Genomic DNA, 22,630 nt, shown 5'->3' on the forward strand with positions numbered 1-22,630 from the left:
TCCTGAGTACAGCCTTTCCTTCCCAGAAAGCTAGGGTGTGTATCCCTCATTCGGTTTTCATGGTGTCTCTGTGAAGTATTCATTTCTCCTAGGTAGAGAGCAGGACTCCTCCTGACCAAGTGTTTTTATGATCTACTATCTTATAATCTAGGTAGGAGAATCTCTACACAGGCCCCATGAAAGAAGGCAAATTAGTTTCTATGTCCTGCCCTTAAAGACAAATTCTACAATGACTGCCTTGTGTGGAAAGTAGGGAGCAAGAGAAAGGTTAAAGGGAAGGAGGAAGGGAGGGGAGAGGAAGGGAGGAGGAGGAGGGAGGGAGAGGGAAAAGGAGAGGGGGAGGGAGAGGGAAAGGGAGGGAGGGAGGGAGAGAGAGAGAGAGAGAGAGAGAGAGAGAGAGAGAGAGAGAGCTGAGCTCTGTTCAGTTTCTGGAGTTTCAAGCACCTCAATATTTTATAACCATTTTCCATCTTTATTATTCCAAACCCATTTTGACACAATATGAGCAAAACCAGCTATAAGCCATGAACCATAAAAAAAATATAGTCACCACACATCACATTCTATAAGTTTCATCTTCAAATTATGTCCACAGCATGACCAGTCCACTGCCCAACAGGCAAACAGTATGTGTAGTCCATACCCTCTGCTGTGGGATGGCTCCTTTTCACACACAAAGGCAAAGCACTTTGTCCTCAGGATGGATGGTTTTCTGGCCCTTTGGTCATCCTACCTGTGCCTGCCAATCTGCTTTCACCACTCAGACTGCTTGGGCATGAGTCCACTTCCTGTTTTCCTTGAATGGCACCAAGCAGACCCAGCATGGAGCAAGCCTGCAGCATATTCTTCTCCAAGAGATCTGCGGACTCTCTCTTCCTTTCTTACATTGCTAGAATGCCACCTTCCAGTTTTCCCTTCACAGTCAAATTGCACTAAGCTACCACCTAAGCACTTAACACTGTCTAGTAGGAATCTGCATGTTCCCTGGGTAAACTGTCACTCTCCTGGGACAAGCACACTCATCCTCTCCTCTTCTTAGTCAGTGATGGCACACACCTATAGCTGCAAAGCCAAACACTGACCCTGGATTTCCCTCCTTTTCTCACATCTCATACTTATTGATTATAGCTTTCCAATACACCCAGTCTGTGACCAGCCTTAGTACTATGACCTTGAAGCTAACCCGCTTGGTTGGTTTGAACTACTAGTCTTCACTCTTGACCACCGTGGCTTTCTGAAACTCAAGCTGCACCATCGGGTGCCTCTGACCACTACTGTCCAGTTTTCCAGTCCCATGCCAAAATGAGGCTCTGAAACCCACCAGGCAATATTCTAAGTGACACCTTCCCAGTGCCTCTGTCCTCAAAGCCAAGCGATTCTTCCAGTTATACTGTATCCTCTCGGCTCACCCACCTCAGAGCCCTTGCACTGTTATGCCTGGAACCTATCATCCCCTCACCACACCCCTGGGTCCCTTACACTCTCCTCCAGCCATGCAAACTAAGAAGCGTATTCTGACAACTTAAGAGAGCACTCTTCTCCAGTTCATAAGTCACTTAACTCTGTTATGCTAATTTGTCTGCATCTTTTACCAGACAAACAGCCTCCTTAAAGGCTGAGGATTTGGGTTATTTTACTTAGAGAAAATACGCCTAGCACAACATAAGTAATTTTTGACAAGTGAACACTGTTTTTTCATAAAAGCAATTTTACTAAAAAGAAAATATATCTTCTCCTTGGGGGAATAAATTCTCAGCCCAAAGTAACACATGACCCTACTTCACACTACATACAGTAATTAACTCAAACTGGGTCAAAAATAAAGTTGGGGCAGTTCAAATTATAAAACCTTAGAAGGAAAAAAACAGAGAAGAAAATCTTTGTGACCTGTGATTTGACAGTAGGTTCTGCAATGTGACGCTCCAAACACAGCAACCGAAGAAAAATAAGTTGTCCTTTCAAAACTGTGTTTTTCAAAGGCTACCATCATAAAAGTAGAAAACATAAGAAACAGGGAAGATACATAAATCATGTCTTTTATAAGAGGCATATTTAGAATACGTAGGGAATAAAGGACTGATCCTTAGAAATGAATAATAAAAACAGAAATAGCATAACTGTCTTTGTTAGGATTTCACTGCTGTGAACAGACACCATGACCGAGGCAACTCTTATGAGGACAACATTTAATTGGGGCTGGCTTACAGGTTCAGAGGTTCAGTCCATTATCAACAAGGTGGGAGCACGGCAGTATCTAGGTAGGCATGGTGCAGGAGGAGCTGAGAGTTCTACATCTTCATCTGAAGGCTGCTAGCAGAATACTATAAGGCAGCTAGGACTAGGGTCTTAAAACCCACGCCCACAGTGACACACCTACTCCAACAAGACCACACCTCTTAATAGTGCCATTCCCTAGATCAAGCCTATACAAACCACCACAACAACTAAAAATGGGCAAAAGAGTTGAATGGACATTTCTCCAAGTGAAATATGGATGAAGGTGGGCCCAAGGGCCTGGGGATGGGGATCCTCAGTATTAGCTGTCATTACAGGGAACCCAGTTACAAACACTACCATTGCCACAATGAATGGGGAAACAGGTGGCAGGAGCTGAAGGGAACACGGAAAAGCTGAATGCCCTCCACACTGCTGAAGGAGTGTGCACAGACACAGCAACTCTGCAAAATAGCTCGGCAGTTCCTCAAAAGAGAAAGCAGAGTCACTATGCACATCAAATCCTGTGCTAAAAGTCTTTTTAAAAATCTGGTAATTGATATGCTTACTTCTAGAAATTAAAAATAGACTGGAGGTAGTCTGGAGGTTCCTCAGAAATTGGACATAGTACTACCTGAGGACCCAGCTATACTACTCCTGGGCATATACCCAAAAGATGTTCCAACATACAACTAAGACACATGCTCCACTATGTTCATAGCAGCCTTATTTATAAAAGCCAGAAGCTGGAAAGAACCCAGATGTCCCTCAACAGTGAAATGGATACAGAAAATGTGGAACATTTACACAATGGAGTACTACTCAGCTATCAAAAACAATGACTTCATGAAATTCATAGGCAAATGGATGGAACTACAAAATAGCATCCTGAGTTAGATAACTCAATTACAAAAAAAAACAAACAAACAAAACAAAAACAAAAAGACCCCAAAACAACAACAACAATAACAACAACAACAACGAAAACACCCAATTCTTCAATTCTTCCTAAAAGGGAGAACAAAAATAGTCATAGGAGGAGATACGGAGACAAAGTTTGGAGCAGAGACTGAAGGAATGGCCATTCAGAGACTGCCCCATCTGCGGATCCAGCCCATATACAGACACCAAACCTAGTCACTATTAGGGATGCCAAGAAATGCATCCTGACAAGAGCCTGATATAGCTGTCTCCAGAGAGCTCAGTCAGAGCATGACAAATACAGAGGTGAATATTTACAGCCAGCCATTAAAATGAGAACAGGATCCCCATTGGAGGAGTTAGCGAAAGGATTGAAGGAGCTGAAGAGGTTTGCAACCCCATAAGAATAACAATACCAACCAACCAGAGCTCCCAGTGACCAAACCACCACCCAAAGAGTACACATAGACAGACCCATGGTTCCAGCTGCATATGTAGCAGAGGATGGCCTTGTTGGGCACCAATGGGAGGAGAAGGCCTTGATCCTGCCAAGGCTGGACGCCCCAGTGTAGGGGAATGTCAGTGCTGGGAGGTGGGAAGGGTTGGGTGGTTGGGTAGAGGAACACCCTCACAGAAGAAGGAGGAGGGGGATGGGATAGGGGGTTATGGATGAGAAACCAGGAAGGGGATAACATTTGAAATGTAAGTAAATAAAGAAATATCCAATAAAAATGAAAAAGAAAAAAAAAGATGCTCCAAGTAGCTGTGAATTGTTAAATGAAATCCCAGTGTCTCGGGTACTTCTAAAGTGTTAGACAGGAAGAATTCTGGGGTTCCCAAAATAATACAGGCAATTACTGCCATTATGGCTGACCACCAGAAAGAGCTGGTAAGATCCAATTACTGAAGACACCCCATAATCTCCTCAAAAGACATAGAGAAATTAAACCAGAACTGGCCTAGATTTTTCCTCCCTGGGGATGAGCCCACATAGTTCTGGAACATGCTTTGCAAGCTGGGGAAGAATCGTCATATCACGGTTACACTCAGCTGTGGACCCTGTGTGCAGTACTAGCAGTCAGCAATGGTAGCCATGCCCACTAATGCGATAGTGGTATACCTGTTATAGGAGACGTCAACCACGCTCTGTATGGATTTAATGAAATTCTATGAGGGGAAATTTATGTCTTGTGCTACAAATCTGGTAAAAAAATCCCATGGCTGGGAATGTCAGAGGTCCTAGTGAAGTAGCTATTGCTATTGATTTCTTAAGTTTATGTGATGGGTCTCTCAAACTCTGTCAAAATAACAGAGTTACCATCAGGTTTGGTCAGAGAAACTTCCTTTTGTCGTGGTCAGTGGCCATAACTGTTGATAGTCATAACTGGTCAAATGCTGAGAATAAGTGCCTAGAAATATAGGATGCCAAAGCCTCTTCCTCCTGCACTCAGTGAACATCATAGAATAGGAGACAGAAGGGATATACTTTAGGAGGAAGATTGAGGAGTGACGCTGAATACTGATTGCTAGTCATAATATGGCCACTGTACGTTGGGTGTATACCAGCTGAGATCACCTGCACAAGATTCTACCTGTCGGAATCCTGTAATGGATGGGAGAGGGGCTTGTGTGCCTCAGCCCCTCCTGTGCTATATCATAGATGCTATGGTTTTGTGGGGGGAGTTTCAGCGGGGTAGCCACTGTTAAGGTCCCCATGTTCCTGTAACAATTCCTCACCCATATTCTGTAAGGAAGACTAATGGACCTCATTTAGTCATTTAAAAAGGGAAAGTGCAACAGAGAGTGTTTTGGGAAAGGAAGGGAGATGACGGCCAAGAAGGGATAATGGAAAGGAAGAAACACACACACACAGAGGTATGGAACATCATAATGAAGCCCATTACACATGATTATCATATGCCTATCAAAACCTAAAAAATTAAAGCATGTATTCCCTCAAAATTTCATGCATCAACCTTCACAGCAATCACAATAAGGTAAAAGGGACACCACAATGACCATCAACTGATGTGTGGGTAAATAACTCCACATCACAGATTATCTTCCAGCAAGAAGAAAGTGTTGTTATGTATGTATAAACATTTTAAACATGTTACGTGAAAAGCCTGTTACAGCAGCCATGTCGTGCACAGTTGTGTTTTAATGTAATATCTAGTATAGATAGAAGTTATCAAGAATAATTAAATGACTGTCTAGAACCAGGGGGACAGTAAGTCTCAGGTGACAATTAAAGACTGAAGAGGTTTCTTTCTAGATGAACAGAGTTCTGGATTTGCTTGAATTAATGGTTAATGTAAACTATTAAAATATTACATCTTTGTTTATTATCTGACTCAAAACAGAGAGTCATGATGATTTGCACTTTATCCCTTTCACTGGTGTTTCCAAAGAGCTTAGAATAGTGTGTGACACACAGTAGGTGCTCAATAAATGTTGTGATCGCTAATCCTGTCACAGCACTGCAAAACATCACACAGTCAGACCTGGCCTGATTACCCAACCATAGCAGGGTTATCTGAGATTTTCCAAAACAGATCAATATTTTAGATGGAATCATTTTATTAATTGGCAAAAAAATATTTTTTCTTTCAGTGAGCTGTTTGATAAGCAGAAGTTGCTGCATTATTAAATGTTTTAATGAAGTGTCCTCTCACAGAAATTGTTTCGTCTAAACACACTGGAGTCTCATCTTAATTTTAACTTTGCTAATTAAGTTATACAGAACGATCTGCATGGGAATTTCAGGGAAGACCAATGACAGCACACACTGGCTGGATACAGTGTATTTGATACCTCTTGCACTTCCTAATGGCTTTTAGATACTGGCCAAATCAGGCTGATTATATAGCCCAGTGTTAAAACTTGTCTTCATGAAATCTGTAGTCTATTTCCTTAGGAATCCAGCTATCAGAGCAACATCTGTTTATTTCTCTGCTGTGGTTTGTGTCTTCCTCTTAATTTTACTATTGAAACCGAAATACCATTTAAACCCCTTTTTTATTCAAATTCAAATTTCTTCATCGGGCACTCTGTGGAGTACTGGTTTCTCTCACCTTATGTAGTGCTGCAAAGCTATTTATAGATGCCACAGTTTTTGAATTAAAAAAAAATGGTTAGCCCCAGAAGGCTACCTTGAAAAAACACAGACATTCAAATAGCCAGTAAAATCAGGAAATGGACCACAAGCTCAAAATGCAAATGCACATTTGCTACCTACGGCTTCCCACAAAGCATTTTATTGAGTTCAGAATTTAAAAAAATATATTAATTTCCCAGTAATCCTAAACTCAAAGCACTGGGATGACATGCACACACTCTTACTATATACTAAATATTTTCACTGCTTCATTCGTTCTGAGCAAACATATATTTCTTCCTCTTCCTCAAAAGAATATGTGTATACACACACACACACACACACACACACACACACACACACACACTCACACAAATCAGACGCTGTAATAAATGGTGTTTAATTGTTGTTAACCAAACGTGTCATTAACTATAAGGAATCATAAAAGACATATCTTTTAAGAACCTTAGAGGTGTTACAGCCTGTGTTTTTCTACATGAAATGTACAGTAATTGAAGGTGACACAATCAAAAACACCTTTGTGCTGCGTATTTCAAGTGAAATGGCCGTGTGGAAAGCTGTGTTTGGGTTTTCTCCTCTTGGTCTATGGTTGTCATGGTAAAGAAAATATTTTTACCTGGGATTGGGAAGTAGTGGTCTGGCCACTGGCCCCTGCGGTGGCTGTGGATGGATGAATGGTGTCTGCATTGGCTCCCGGGACTGCTATCCTTGCCTATGGTAGCTGTGGTCCTTCTGGGAGTATCTAGAGGGAATCTGAGGAAGGAGAAATCGGCACAAAAATGGAAGGGAATGCAAATCCACAGCAAACATTTAAAGCATCGGTGTGAAAGACAAGGAGAGTGGGGAGCAGAATTCCACTAGCCAGCTACCATCCTTCTATTTAAATAAGATTCACAGGAGAACTAGAAAAATTCCACTGCAATCCACTTTGTAAATTCCACTACCAGACAGGATAAAATACATGCAACAGCGCTAAGTTTCATGTGTGCCTCCAGCCAAAACAGTGAGTGCTGAAAACCCAACTCCAGAGCGACAGTGTTGGAAGGGAAGGCTGTGGTACCTAGCTCACAATGAATTATTGCCCTTATTGCAAAAGGGGCTTAGGCCAGGGATCCAGCTCAATTGTTGGACAACACCTGGGCAAGCGTAAGGGTCAGGGTTAGGATCCACATAAAAACAAGGCAAGCTTGGTGATGCATCTTTGTAACCCCTACACTGAGCAGAAGGAAGCACATGAAAGGGCTTCCTAGCCAGCCAGCCTTGCTGAACTGTGAAACTCCAGGTTCACTGAGAAACCTTGCCTCTGAAAAACAAGGTAGAGAGCAATAGAGCAATACTCCAAACATTAGCCTCTAGCCTTCGCATTTACATGCACATGTGCGCACCCATGGTCTCTCTCTCTTCCTCCCTCCCTCCCTCCCTCCTTCCCTCTCTCCCTCTCTCTCTCTCTCTCTCTCTCTCTCTCTCTCTCTCTCTCTCTCTCTCTTACACACACACACACACACACACTACATGTAAATGCACAAACACAAACACATTCACGAACATACACAGGAACACACTCTCACGTATGCACACACATGAACCAATAGACATATGCATGCATACAAACACGCATGTGAACACACACATGCAGGTATGTATGCATACACACATGTACACATGCTCACATGCTCACTCTCCCATGCATCCATACACACATGCATGCATAGGAACACATATACAGGTACGCACACACATACACACACTCACACATTCATGTACACTCGCACGTGCACAACAGGTAGGCTTGACCCTGTGCATTATATTGCATGTTTCTTAGCCCTCTTGCCTTCTCCTGTGGGATGTCATGGCCGATGCACTCTTTCATAGGTGTCCCCTCTCCAGATATGGGCTTCTTAATCTTGAATATCCCAGCATCCCAAGCAGTACAAATATATCTCCGTTCTTAAAATACCTTCTGTTTCATATATTCTAGTACAGAAGTACATAAAAGGGCAAACACAAATCCCTACTCTTCCTAACTTGCAAAAGACCATATGCACTCCTTCGGCTCAAAGAAAAATCACATCCTAATCTTTGAGCTACAATGAACATGTATTCCATTTATATTTGTGCATGGAACTTTTTCTGTGGTGATCTTGTTTAGAAGTGACAACTACTTACATATGAAGGTAATTTTAAGTCAAGCTCACATTCCAGATCTTAAAATGGGTATACTCTCAGGCCTACAATGGACTTCTGTTTTCTGTCACAGGACTCTGAAAATAACTGATTGCTCCAGGTTGAGGTGTTCATGTGTTTAGAGGGCATAGATGTCTCCTGCCCATTTTAGAATATATGAGGTTTTGAGTGTGGAGTGGTAGACCTTCATCAAGCCAAGGACTACATGTTCAAAGCCAGTTACCGTCTAACATTATTTTTTTCTCTTTTCCACCGCTTTATGCATGTGGCTCATTTTTAATTGCTTGGGATTTGCTTTCTCACAGTATCTCCACAGTGTCTCTCACAGTGTCTAGAAACCAGAATAGACAAAGATAACAAACAATAAAAAAATGTAGTGAAAAGAAATTTACTCCTCTTGACTCAGAAATATAACATTGAAATACGATTGGAAGAAAATAATTCATATAAAGATTTCAGGGTCCAGGGTAAATGTGGGGAGTCTGTATGGGCTATACACAGCACTTTCTCTCCAAGTTTACAGTTGTTCTTTGTTCTAAAATCACACATATGTGGTTCAGAGATTCATTGCTTTCTGGGCGTTCTCAAGTCCCCAGGTTCCAGTCCCCAATACTCAGTAAATTAATAAGTATGCATGTTCACTCACATGTATGAATTAAAGTTATACAATTCCCTCTTTAAACCACAGTGCTGTCATCACACTAATGACATTTTAAGCATAATAGCAATTTATCCAGAAATTAAGTATTTCGCCAACCTTCAGAATTCACTGGACCTATCTCTATTCTTTTATTTTCAATATTTCTGGATGCATCCAGTTCTTATGAACTCTTTGTCTTCATGCTGACCCTGCAGCAGTGAGGTTTCCCCGAGACATTCATCAGAGGTGTTGACACGTTCCAGTCAGCTCTGCTATTGGTCCTTTATGCAACGGTGTTGCTTCTATTTCTAAATACAATTCCCATTTATTCTTATAGCACATTCATATTATTTGTAATTACCCTAGAATATCAACTATTTCTGAGGAGAACAACGGTTTGTTTATTCTCACAAAAGCACTGGACTGGCCCACATTAACTCCACACTTGTACATTCTTTCTTCCAAAAAGCATCCTTCTTGCACACACTTCTTTTAGATTCTGTGTATGAATAACAGCTACCATTTTTCTTCTTCTATTCCTACTCAGATTTCTTTCCTTTCTTTCTTCTGCAGCATTACTCTGGCTAGGACTGCCAACCCTGTCCTGACTAGAGGTGAAGAGGTGACCAACCTTACCTTGCTCCAGATATTAGAGGAAGCTTGATCTTTCACCATCAATACAATATTAGCCGTGGGCTTACTGCCAAAGCATTTATTGTGGTCAAGTATTTTCTGCCTACATTTAACCTTTTCAGGGTTCATTTTAATAATGAAGGGATGTTGAATTTTGACACATTTTTTCCTGCATCTTATAGGATGGTGTTATAAGGTTTTTGTTTGTTGTTTGTGCTTTTGTTTTATGTGAGTATTCGATCAGCATGCACGCCCATATGCCACAAGAGAGCCTCAGAACCCATTGTAGATGGTTGTGAGCCATGATGTAGTTGCTGGGAATTGAACTCAGGGCCTCTGGAAGAGCAGTCAGTGCTCTTAACCTCTCAGCCATCTCTCCAGACCCCTGATTTTATGTTTTATACAGGTTCTGTCAATGCCTTGTAATGTATTTGCTGTTCTGAAAACATTGATTGTTTGCTTTATTCAGGAAATAAATCACAATTGATGATGAAGGGCAATGCTTTTAGAGTACTGTTGAGTTTGTTTTATTAGTGTTTTATTGGGGATATTTATTCCTGTGTTCATCCAGGACATTGCCCTGTAGAGTGTGCAGTCATTACTGAGCTTTAATAATGAGGTGGTATTCGCTACATAAAAGGAGATTTAAAGTATTCATCCCTCTTCAAACTTGTGTAAAAATTGATGGACAATTATAATGAATTTCTTTCCTAATGTTTTATATACTAGACAAGCATGATTCCTTCCTACATTCTAAAACTTATTTGGATACTCATAGATAAATATAGTTCTCACACTGTATCGAAGTTTGGCTTTACAATAAAAGGAAACCACTACAGAAAACCACAAATGCACATAATGCAGAATTTAATGAATCTTGGGAGCCCAGGCCAGGGTATACAGGTTCAATATTGCTCCTGTACCTAGGACTCAGGGAACATTACAGAGGCATGGTGGAAAGATTGTAAAAACCAGAATACCAAGAAGTCTTATGTGAGACTCTATCTCTTAGAAATAGCTATGTAAACAAGACTAGAACACTGACAGTGTCAATAGACATGCTAAGACAGAGAGGGAAAAATCTCATGGCATATACCCTTAGTCATAGGACTCTCCTACCTCAGAGGAGAATTAGCCTTTCCCAGGGATGACTCCCTAATTATTTATTCAATATCTATGCAAGTCCATAGGAAGTCTTTTGTAGGTGAAGAATATTAGTTTAACTCCCCCACCCTCACCCCAGATTGTGTTATAGAAACTCCATCTGCACTTTGATGGGTTTTATTAGAGGAATGATTAGAAGTATTTTTGGCTTTTGATTTGTGCGTTTCCCATAGATTTTTGTTATCATGAGTCTTACATGAGAACCCTGTACTTACGACAACTGATTTCACCTGGATAAAGGTTCAATTCGATCATCACAACAACTCCACAGCTCTATTTCCTCCTGTGCATTTTGTGGTACGGACGTCCGAATTTATATCATTTTGGTATATGTCTTCTATGACACTTACTTTATAGTTTTTTTAAAGAATGTAACTTCAGCTTTTCTGTTAGTGACAACACTATAAACAAACATTATATTTGTCGAGTATCCTAAGCATGGGGCTCTACCATTAGCTTTGATGCTTCTGCGAACATTACATTAGCAACTGCTGGCTTTGGCTTTGGCTTTAAGAACTCCTATTGGTAATTCCTAAAAGGCATGCCAGTGGTGATAAATTTCTTCAGCATTGTTTTGTCAAAGGAAGGGGTTTGTTCCTTCCCAACTTTGAACCTGCCATTCTTGCCTCTCCTGGGTTAAATTGGGTCTTGTCGCGGTGTCTTATGATTAAATAAAGTTGTCTTACATCTTTAATCAATTCTAGAAATGTTTCATCCATCATTTTATGTGACATTACTTGTATATCATAAGATTTTGTTTTCTTTTTCTGGCTATTAGACTTACGATGAAACTTCTTGACCTATTCTGCATAAGTCTACAAGCTTATAGATATAGAGAATATTTTCTTCACTTAAATTGCAAATACAAAGACAATATCTATTTACTAATCTTGTATTTGCTTGTGTGTGTGTGTGTGTGTGTGTGTGTGTGTGTGTGTCTGAATATCTAGGAGAACAAATACATCAATACACATAAAGATATACATGAATATAGGTTAAATTCTGAGCACTTTCAGCCCTACAATCTCTTCATGAGTGTGTTCGCTGTAGTTTGAATCATCCAAATTTATGTGAATCACTTTTCAGTTATAATATTTTACATGAATATGTTTAAATATTCATGTTTGAAGATTTGCCTTTCTCATTAGAATTGTTCCTTCATTCACCCATTTAATATATAAATATAACCAAAAGTCCCCTTTCAAGATTATTCTACTTTTTTTATTTTGTCTATAGTAGATTTATATTTTTGTCATCATAACTTGGACTATATCTCAGCCCTTGAATTCTTTGATGCAGCTTAATACTCACTCTTACAGGCCTACATGCTCACACTTTGCTCAGCAGTGCTCCCTTGTGAGCAGAGCATTTTTGATACTTGCCCGGCATCCCAATGGCGTCCACAATCAGGACACAGTAGTAACAGGAGGCTCTGGCTTGCCAGTGGCAGTTGGGTCACTGGCAATGACTTTCCTTACTCTCTGACTTCAACTGATCTTTGAGGTGACTTGATCTTCTTGTGCTCACAGGTCCACATGGGCCACCCTCCCTAGATGCAGCAGACTGTGTTTTCCACGCTTCTTTCACCATCCTGAGGGGTCTACTCCAACCTTTGCTTGGAGAAAAATGCCAGTCTATACCCTCAAGTCTTGATGTCCACTGATGTCCCATTCTCCACAATAATGTAATTCTGCCCATACACTTAGAAGCCCAGAATGCCTCCGTGTTTTGTGTCTGCTTTTCCTTGCTAGTTTGGTAGAAGCCTTACCTTGTTCTACAGTAGCTGCCTCCTTTGATGACACTGATGGGTGTGTGCCTGGATGTTCTGGACATGGAAAAAGACGAGCAGCCTGACTGCTAAAGTTCACACAGCTGGGTCCAGGAAAGCTGAGGGAGGTGATGAGGAGATAAAGAATGTAGAATCACACATACCGAAAAGCTGGGGTCGGGTAGGGCGTGTCTTCTGATGGAGATACACCAGCAGCCTGAAAACTCAGTATGCTTTTTTTTTCTCTTTTTTTTTTCGGAGCTGGGGACCAAACCCAGGGCCTTGCGCTTGCTAGGCAAGCGCTCTACCACTGAGCTAAATCCCCATCCCCCTCAGTATGTTTTTAAAGCACTATACACATGTCCAGCTAAAGGAGGAAGAACAGGGTTCCCTGATCTCCGTGGGAGGTCTCTATTTTGTAGTCATTTGGGAGGAGAAAGCTGTGGTTGGCAGTTTCTACACACTGCTTTTAGCTATAGGTCGATTGTTCAAGGGGAAGGCCTTGCCATCCCCATGGCCCTGGAGCACTGGGGGCCTTGGCATGGTCATGATCATATCAACAAACACACTCAGGAGTTCATCTCCTCCCACAGGATGCCTCAATTCAAATCTCAGTTTGACCAAACTGCCACTTGTGTGTGAGCTTGTGCAAATCAATCTTGAGCTCAACTCAACCTCTCAGCTACAGACCAGAAACAGGTATTGGTGGCAGGAATAAATGGGATTTTACATGGAATGCAGAAAACATTAGTCTCTGTAGTGCACACTAATTCTCATATTAACAGCATAATTGGCCATAACTGACCCACAGTCTTAGTGAGGAAGTAGGGTGGTGCAACATAGTCTCAATGAAAAGGTAGTAAGTGAAATCACAAAACAAAGTCATAGAGAAAACAGTTAAGCAGAGTCATTCCTCCATGAATTCCTAATGCATGCTAGAAAGCCCCCAATCTAGGTTATTTTAAAATTTAAAGCATTATGAAAGGATTAGATACTCATTAAAACTATCAGTCAACTTTCAAGTTATCTCTCAGGCAATATGGAATTTCTCCAGTGAGGTGCTATGGGGGTAACTCCGCACAGCCCTGTCTCCTTGTAACCACAGGGAGGGGACTGTGGCAGCAAGCGAGTTTCACAGCAGGGTCATGCTTGCTAAGGGTGTCTTGTGTTAAATGCATTCTCACCATGGGATGATCTCAAGCTATGATAAGTTTACTGCAATCTTACCCCACCTAAACTCAAGGAACATTTCCCATCGCTAAGTGACACATCCCATCCCCTGTGACTAACAGTCCATAATAAGATTACAATCCTTCTTTTAACTGTTATCAATAATCCTGTTCTAGAGTGGTGGACAGGTAACCAGGATGTTTTGGGTAGCAATATTAAAAGCGATCCGTGCACCGAGGCTTATGAAACATACTGACAAATTATCTTACCAAGTGTTTTTCACTTTGTATTTCCACCAGACGCAGCACCATCACGTGTGACCTTAATGCAGACAGGTCTAGCTAGCACTAGCTCACTTTGCCATCGTACAGCTGTAACAACCTGCATTTTCTGCCCAGTAAATCTATGTTGAACTCTGTTATCCCGCAAGCAAATTACATTCCCGTTTTGGTGGAGAGTTGAATAAAATCATCTTCTTTAAAAGGTGCTCTGTTGGACTCCAGGTTTCCACCATCACAAATACCTTTACAAAGTCACTGAGGACACTTTAGCTCATTCTTCCTGAAAGTTCTAACCTGGAACCCAAAATTACAAAACCTGATTCCCAGGGGGTGGGGGGGAGATTACATGGTGTAATTTAATTTTATTCTTCTGTCATTTTCAGAGAATATGTTCTATTGGGGGACAAATTTGGACATTCAAAACATTATATGATACAGCACATAAGCAACTGTGGTGATTAGCTTTAGTCAGTATGCTACAAACTAGGGTCACCTGGGAAGAGAGAACCTCAATTGCAGATCTACCTCCCTCACATTAGCTTGTTGGCATATCTGTGGCCATGTTCTTGTCAAATTGATATGAGAGGGCTCTGCCTACTGTTGAAAGTACCACCTCTGGGTGTGGTCCTGGATTATACAAGAGAACAAAGAGAACAAGCCATGAGAAGAAAGTTAGCAGGCAGCACTCCTTCATGGCTTCTGAATCGGTTTCTACTCCAGGTTCTTGCCTTGAATTCCTGCCTAGGTTCCTAGGAAGTGTTAACCAAGTAAATCCTTCTCTCCCCCAAGTTCCTTTTGGCCATTTTCTTATCAGGATAGAAACATCACTAGGATACCAACTTTGATGGTCCCTCTACCTTCCTTTAATACACTGTGCATGCTCTGGTGTTATACTGTAACATGCTAATGCCTGTTTGTTTTGATGGTCACTACCTACACTTTAATACACTGTATTCGTAGGTGTTACATTGTAACATGCTAATGCCAGTTTGGTCAATGTCATTGTGCTGATCAGTTTTGTTTTTGGGGGGTTTTGTTTGTTTGTTTGTCAGCTTGAGGCAAAGGAGAGTGACCTAAGAATAAGAAATTAAATGGAGGAACTGTGTCTTTAGATTGGCTATGGGTAAAACTTTCAGCGCATCATCTTGGTTACTAATTGATGGAGGAGGAGGGCCCAGCTCACTGTGTGAGGAGACATCACTGGGAAAGTTTTACTGAATTGTTTTTCTCTATTCTTCAGCTTGCTTTTCATTGGAAGATTTCAAATCTACTAACTTTTCCTCCAGCCATGCGGGCTACTAAAACTATCCTATTAGTTTTTGTATGGCATAATTCTGGAATTTGCATTTAGTTCTTCAGTATAATTTCCATTTTCTGCTATGAGTCTAATATGTTTATCATCATGTATACATTTCCATGTCCCTTTGAACATACTTATAACTGCCTTAGGTAGGGTTTCTATTGCTGTGAGGAAACACCATTACCGAAAAGCAAGTTCGGAGGAAAGGGTCTATTTGATTTACACTTTCAGATCATAGTCCATCACTGAAGGAAGTTGGGGCAGGAACTCTAGCAGTGCTGGATCCTGGAGTCAGGAGCTGATGCATAGCCATGGAGGGTGCTGCTTACTGGCTTACTCAGCCTGCTTTCTTATATAACCCAGGACCACCAGCCCTGGGGGAGCACTACCCATCAGCTATGTCCTTTCCATTGATCACTAATTGAGAAAATGCCTTACAGCTGGATCCCGTGCAGACATTTCCTCAATGGTAGATCCTTCCTCTCTGATGATCTTAGCTCATGTCAAGTTGACACACAAAACCAGCCAGTACAATAACATTAAAACTTCATTTGCCATGATGTTCTCAAGATTTGGTTTGAATGATGGTATCTTTCTTGACGTGGATTGTGTTTTCTTATTTCATAGCACATTTACCGTGTTTGTTTTAATCCACTTTTAGACATAAAAGCAACATGCATAGAGGGCCTGAAGTCTACCTACAATTTTGAAATTGCTAGGAAGCTTGATATTGTTTTACAGACCTCTGAATCTCTATTGTTCTGAACTGTTTTTCTCCATTCTTAGGCTTGCTTATCATTAGAAGGTTTCAAATCCACTAACTTTTAAGACTCATTTTTGTAGTATCAAAAAGTTAATTTAACTAATCAAACTAAAGTCTGTGTCTGGGTCATTAAGTCAACACCTATAAACTCTATTGAAATATGTCAGCTTCCACTTGGAGTGTTTTGGTATTGTTGCTGCTGGATGTAGTAGTAGTGGTGGTGGCGGTGATGATTATGTTTGTAGTGATGGTGGTGATGGTGGTGATGGTGGTAGTGGTGGTGGTAGCAATAGTCTGGTAGAGATTATTGTTTTGTTTCTGTGCTTCCAATAGTCTCCAGCTATCTGCTGTCGAAAGGGAGTCAAAGGACTTGAGAAGTTTCGATATGTTTTAGGACTCCTCTTACAGTAGCATCTTGCCATAATTTATATCCCGATTTCTGGCTGCTTGTTCAGTCTCTAAGACAGTATCCTGACACTTCATTAGGCTATGTTTTTCTACCATCAGATCCATATTAGGGAATGTCCTGGACAGTATACCCCAAACCCTTTAATCCTGTTGCTTTGATTGGTCTTTTCTGGATGTAATGTACTATTTCAAATCTTTTCTTTCCATTTCCCGAAAGGTTACTCCATCTCATGTGGCTGTCTGTCCATTCTTCTTAAATTTCTTAAATTTGATCATTGTTATGACCATAGGACAGTCAGTCCTACCAAGTCATGTCACGATTTCTAGTAACCAGAAACTGCACTGTATATTTAGAAGTTTTGTAATAACAGCCACCGAGAAGCCTGTGAGATTCAAATTACTCACGACTTCACATTCTAACTTTTCTAAACTTTCCAAGAACCACTAAATCTTGAGATGAACAACAATGGATGTAATAGCAAAATCAAAAACAAAACCTAGAGTTAGCTGTCTTAGTTAAGGTCTTACTGCAATGAACAGTCACCATGACCAAGGCAACTCTTACAAGGACAACATTTTACTGGGTCTGGCTTACAGGTTCAGAGCTTCAGTACTTTACCATCGAGGTGGGAACATGGCAGTTTCCCAGGCAGACATGGTGCAGAGGGAACTGAGAGTTCTACAGCTTCATCCAAAGGAAGCTAAGAGCATACAGGCTTCCAAGCAGCTAGGAGGAGGGTCTCAAAGTCCAAGCCCACAGTGACACACCTCCTCTTACAAGGACACACACATAATAGTGCTGCTCTCTGGGCCAAGTATATTCAATTCACCACATTAGCAATAATTAAAATCAATAAAACTGCTTACTCTGATATAGTCAGCCTTCCAGTGCCTTCTATGAGTACCAGAGCATTTCTATGTACCCCATGTATGTCCTTCACTATACTGTAAATCTTTTATACATCCCTTGTATTGTGTAACATGAAGTAAATGTTATGTCAATCAACTCTTAGTTCTACTGTAACATTTATGTAATAATGGCTGTATTGAGTATGAATGATTCGTGCTCTTGAATACTCCATTCTCAGTTGAATCTACAGGTTAGAGAGTTGTCTGCAGTCACAGAAATGCAGCGTAGTCTGCAGCAGCTAGAATGTTCCAGCTGGAATTCACCTTGAGACTTAATCTCAATCATGCAGCAGTGAGAGGCAGGATCAGGTGAGGCCTTAAGAGGTGAGATCATTAGGAGGGGTTACTGTTCCCCCGAGAGCACTGCCTCTCTGAAACTGCGCTGATTTAGGTGAAAATGAGGGGAGGTCGCCTTGTGTGCCCAGCCTGTCTGTACACAGCCACTTCCTCTTCCTTTTCTCCACGGGAGTTGAGCCATATAAGACCCACAGCAGCAGGAGAGGGGACTCTGGTTCCTGCTTTTGGACCTTGGGAACCATAAACTAAAGAACTTCTTTTCTTTGCAACTCACCTGTTCTCAGATATTCTGTTGCTACAACCATGCCTAAACCTTATTTCATAGAATTAAATCCAATTCCTCATGAAGGGGAAAATTAAGTTGGTGATGTAACTGAAATGTGAAATTGGCCCACATTTCAAATCACAATCCCAGAACTTTCTAGAAAGAAGCAAAATTGTGGAGCTTTTCATTCATTCTCTCATATAAGCACCTACTGGCCATGTATAACTATTGTCTACTCACAGGTGGTATTAAAGAACTGAAGTCTTCACTGTATTTAATTTAAAGGTTTTGGTTTCAGGCTGCCACACATGACTTGTGTCCCATGTGCTCCATAGCACAGAGGAAAGCAAACAACAGAGATGTTGAAATAGTAGAAGTCATTCTTGACAAATTAATTAATATTAATGCATTTTATAAACCAAGAAAGCAGAGAGATCAGAGATACTATGAAACCAAAACAGTATTGTAAAATCTTTAAATGCACACACATGCATGTACAAAGACACTCATACATACACATACATATACACACACTAGCACATACAGATATGCACATATACACATACATACACACACAAATACACACACATACACACATATTCATACAGACACATACATACACACATACATACACATACAAACATACACAAACATGTATACACACACTCTCATACACACATGCATACACACATATACACACACATATACATACATATACACATACACATACTGACACATTCAGACACATACACACGTATACACACTCACCATATACACATACACACATGCACACATATATACACATACACACAGATACACATATACATATATACATATACACACAAATACACACATATGCACATATATACACATACTCACACATGCTCACACATTCAGATACATACAACATATACATATACTCATACATGTACACAAACATACATACACACACATAAACATATACATGCACATATCCATAAATATAAACACTCACACATACACACACACATATATGACATGTGTTTTAGAATAAAAGACAATGACAAAATTGCAAAATGAGAAAAATGGATTTATTAATAGACTGAACACTTCCCCACAGAGGCAGTGCAGTAACTTATTTCCCCAAATCAAGGAAAACACTCACCTAAATTGTAACTTATGTGTATGGTGGACATGCAAATAAGGTGGAGTTGCATTTTGCGTAGAAGGTAGCATTTCAGCTCAAGAGAAAACCAAGGAAATTGAAAGCGTTCCAAGGATTTTCTTCACACCCTGCCACAAAGTAAAGAGTGGTACCAACTCTCACTAACTTCCTCCCAAGCTGGAATGGATCATGGCTTCTGAGTCAATATCCACTTATAGACACTAAGCACAGTGAGTTCATTTCTTGGATCTTGTGTCAGATTTTCCTTCAAAGACAGTTGTGCAGGCTCATGGAGAGCCTGAGGCTACTGGAAAAACCATGAAGACACCAGACATTCCTTGTCAATCCATTATGAACTAAGTTAGATAGGGACTGGCCTCAAACTATGTTTCCTTGAAATGCAAATTCACAGAACTCATATAGATGAATTCCAAAAACTCATAAGTAAATACAGAATTCTAGTATAACGTATTCAGAGAAATTATAGAAATGATAGAAATCAATGGGTAGCCGGAGAAATAACTCATGAAAGTTCTTGTCTTGCTAGCATGAGGACCTGAGTTGACCACCTAGTACCCACATCAGAGAACTCAGGAAGACAGTGTGGGCATCACCCTAGGGCTAGAGGAGTGGAGGATTTGGAGGTTCATTGGCCAGTGAACCTGAGCTCCAGATCTCAGTTGAGAGATCTTGTCTCAAAATACAATTTCTGAGGAACAACACTTGGTGCTGCCCCAGTTTACCCACACTCTTGCTCAAGAAGGGGCACAAGCACACGCGCGCACACACACACACACACACACACACACACACACACTCACATGGGGGGAGATCAAACTCTGGTTCTAATTATTTCTATTTCAGTTGCACAAAATAAATCAAAACTACCTTTTTCCTTTGACCTCACCAAATTACGGCATCTTAAGCTATCTTTGGAATCACAAGGAAAACAGCATAAGAAAGCTAGAGCATCCCCGAGCATAAACAATTACTGTCGTTCGGAGAGACCGGCCAGCTGAAAGCATGTCCTAATTAAGGTGTCAACACAAATTGTCTGCCTTTGTCTAGGTCTAGAGTGCACCTAATCTGATATGTTTCCCCTGTCTGTATGTTTCTATTTTTTTTTAAAATGTGTGTGTGCAAAATGGAACAATCAGACTTACCTGACTGATCCGGTTACTTCCCAGCGAAGGCGAAAACAAACAAAAGCATTCATTAGCATCAGGCACTTGGAGAATCCCTGAGTCATACCAGCTCCAAATGTGTCAGAGAGGGGAAGAAAACACAACTTCAAGCTTCATTCTATTAAACCTCTTCTAAATAGTATTCTGTGGTGTTTCGACTCCCGACAACTATCCTAGACGGGCCAGGCTAGTCTAGTACTCGTCTTTCTCTGACTTAACTTATCCGTTTGACCTTCCATCATGGAACCAGTAGAGGTGACACCAGGAATGTGCCTGGTACTTAGCACAGCACTTAGGGAGCCATCATTGCTGTAGACACACTTACCTACTCTTCACGGAGGGCGCCTTTTGCCTCTTAAATTGAACTCTGGTGTGGTGGCATTCTTATGCTGCCTGCGACGGTGGGCGCTCCCTGCTGCTTGATAAGGAGACTTGTGTTTTCATTCCAGGGTGGGATTTTTTTTTTCATTTTGAATTATTGTTTGGTTTGCCTCCCATACAATTCCATTTTGAGCCACCAGTGCATGCAAATTGCCTTATTTATTACCCGAAGATCAGGGTCCTGTGGTTTGTGTGTTTGCTCAGTTCCTCGACGTTATTAGCTTATCCTGGTAAAGAGACTATGGGTGACTCTCGACTTCCTTTTGAGGCTTCTCATTTGTCTTTGTGCTTTGCTGGTACTCCCTGTTATCTTACCACTTGCCACATCTCAAACATGGTGCTTCCATTTCTCCACCAGAATCTGAGAACTGGTATGTGTAGAAAATTGCCATTCCCTGTTTGCCAGCCTTTCTCCTACCAGCATTCTGCAAGGTGGGTCTTAGTCTCCAGTCAGAGCTCAGTGAGTTGCTGGGGAGACCCTCGGGAATCAGGAGCTGTCTCTCTAATTTCGTTCTGGGTAAGAGGTCTGACCATATCTGTGACTTTTTTTTTCTTAATCCTCACATCACCCAGACTCTTGTACACAGAGATATCATAAAGTCCCATATAAACTGAGCCCCTCTGGTTCTAAGTGAGATTGATACAGATGGCTAAGTGATAAAGAGCACTTGCTGCTCTTGCAGAAGACCTGGGTTCTGTTCCTAGCACCCACATGGGGATCCAACATCCCTCTCTCCTCTGAGAGTACCCACATGCGTTGTTGTGTATGTACTGACAAGCAGGCACACTTACATACACATAAATTAACTTTTAAAATACCCAAAAGTAGAGGGTGCAGTCAAATGCAGATCAGAAAGATGTCTGGTGAACAGTCCTGATGATCCAAGTTCAGCCTTTGGATCACACATAAAGATGTGAGGAAACACCCAACTGTACAAAGGTATCTTCTGCTTTTCACTTGCACTCAAAGGCACGTGTGCCCTCAACATACATCATGCAAATAATAAAATAATAATCCTTGACTCTGTAAAAACAGAAAAATAAAATTATATGCTCTTTTTAAGCTAATCCCAAAAATACAAAAAAGAAATGTTTGGTTTGATGTATTAATTCTGTTATCACCCACTCTGTCCTCTGAGAAAGCAAAAAGAGGGGAGATGGGTGTGTGTAAGTAGACATTCTCTCACCTAAAAAGATGTCTGATCTTTGGTCCCCTTACAGTTGACGACTTCCTGCAAGATGATGTTTGTCTCTGAAATGTGTCAAGTAAGTCAATGGGTACACTTCTGATTGACACTCTAGTGGGGACCATGGAGATAAATGCTAAGTGAACACCACACGGTATCGCTCACAGGCATTCGTGAGTGCTTTGTTCATGGTGAGCATGCACGAGAAGGCTTCACTCACAGACCTATTGTTGGTTTGCGACGAGCATTAAAGGATAATTAAATGGAACTGTAGGTTTGAAGATACCCTCTAAGGGAGTTGTTAATTTCCCCACATGCTCTGCCTCACACCTCTAAATAATCAAGCTCACGAAGATCTCAGTTCTTTAATAGAACATCAGAAAATGGTCTTGGGGAAAAGCTGCATAAACCCCCAGGGTTCCTGATGATAAAAGAACATTATGTTGCTGAAGATGATGAGGATTTTACTTCCTCTGCATAAAGGATGAGTGCAGTGGAGAGAGCCAGGTCTTGAAAAGCAGAAGGTGACAAAGAACCTTTCACACCTGTGTCAAAGGATGCAGAAGCATTTGGTGCTGTGTCTGACAGTATAGAGGGTCAAGAGGATGGGATAAGAACTAGAGGATGCCACAGGGTGACAAGCAGAAGGTAGGTTTAGGAGAAGCTGTCTTTGTTGTTTTCCTATTGCCACGGCAAAAA

Source organism: Rattus norvegicus, chromosome 9 (genome assembly GCF_021556685.1).
Source record: "Rattus norvegicus strain SHRSP/BbbUtx chromosome 9, alternate assembly SHRSP_T2T, whole genome shotgun sequence".
In the NCBI taxonomy this organism is placed as follows: Eukaryota; Metazoa; Chordata; class Mammalia; order Rodentia; family Muridae; genus Rattus; species Rattus norvegicus.